Source organism: Phyllopteryx taeniolatus, unplaced genomic scaffold (genome assembly GCF_024500385.1).
Source record: "Phyllopteryx taeniolatus isolate TA_2022b unplaced genomic scaffold, UOR_Ptae_1.2 contig_568, whole genome shotgun sequence".
NCBI lineage: Eukaryota > Metazoa > Chordata > Actinopteri > Syngnathiformes > Syngnathidae > Phyllopteryx > Phyllopteryx taeniolatus.
This window is the reverse complement of record NW_026903523.1, coordinates 2622-3280: the sequence shown is the minus strand read 5'-3', so window position 1 is coordinate 3280 and position 659 is coordinate 2622. Positions and strand designations below refer to the sequence as shown.

The window sequence follows — 659 nt, the reverse complement described above, 5'->3', positions numbered from 1 at the left end:
CTGACCTTGAGTCTGGCACCTTTGACTGCTCGGCCATCCTGACATGTTGAAAACCAGCATGTTTTGCAACATAATTATAAATATATGCCAGCTTTTGAAATTTCGTGTATGAAAGTTTCAAATCTTTATTGTCTAACTGTCTCATTGTCAATGAAACAAGTGACAAAAAAATGTTGCGACACCAGCCATTTTGTGTCAAAAGAATATAGTACTGTAAAGTATTTTAAAAAAAAAAGTTCATTTCTGTACATTTGCATTCAAATTGTCAAAATGAAAGCATTTAAAATGATGTCAGGAGTGGGATTTGAACCCACACCTCCATTCGGAGACCAGAAATCCCATTTAGAAGGTGGTGAACTTTGAGTCTGGCACCTTAGACCACTCGGCCATCCTGACACACTGATTGCGTGGGTTTTCTCCAGGCACTCCGGTTTCCTCCCACATCCCAAAACCGCATTAATTGGAGACTAAATTGGCCGTAGGTGTGAATGTGAGTGCGAATGGTTGTTTGTTTGTATGTGCCCTGCGATTGGCTGGTAACCAGTTCAGGGTGTACCCCGCCTCCTGCCCGATGATAGCTGGGATAGGCTCCAGCACGCCTGCGACCAAAGTGAGGAGAAGTGGCTCAGAAAATGAATGGATGGAAGTTCATTGTATGT

At 42.8% G+C, this 659-nt stretch overlaps 1 non-coding gene across 1 annotated transcript; it reads right to left on the bottom strand.

Moving 5' to 3' along the window:
• Positions 1–289: 289 nt before the first annotated feature.
• trnal-caa (transfer RNA leucine (anticodon CAA)) lies at positions 290–396 on the bottom strand. The gene is made up of 2 exons: positions 359–396; positions 290–335 (listed from the first exon to the last, which is right to left on the bottom strand). It is a non-coding gene; the product is annotated as a tRNA-Leu (tRNA).
• Positions 397–659: the final 263 nt, after the last annotated feature.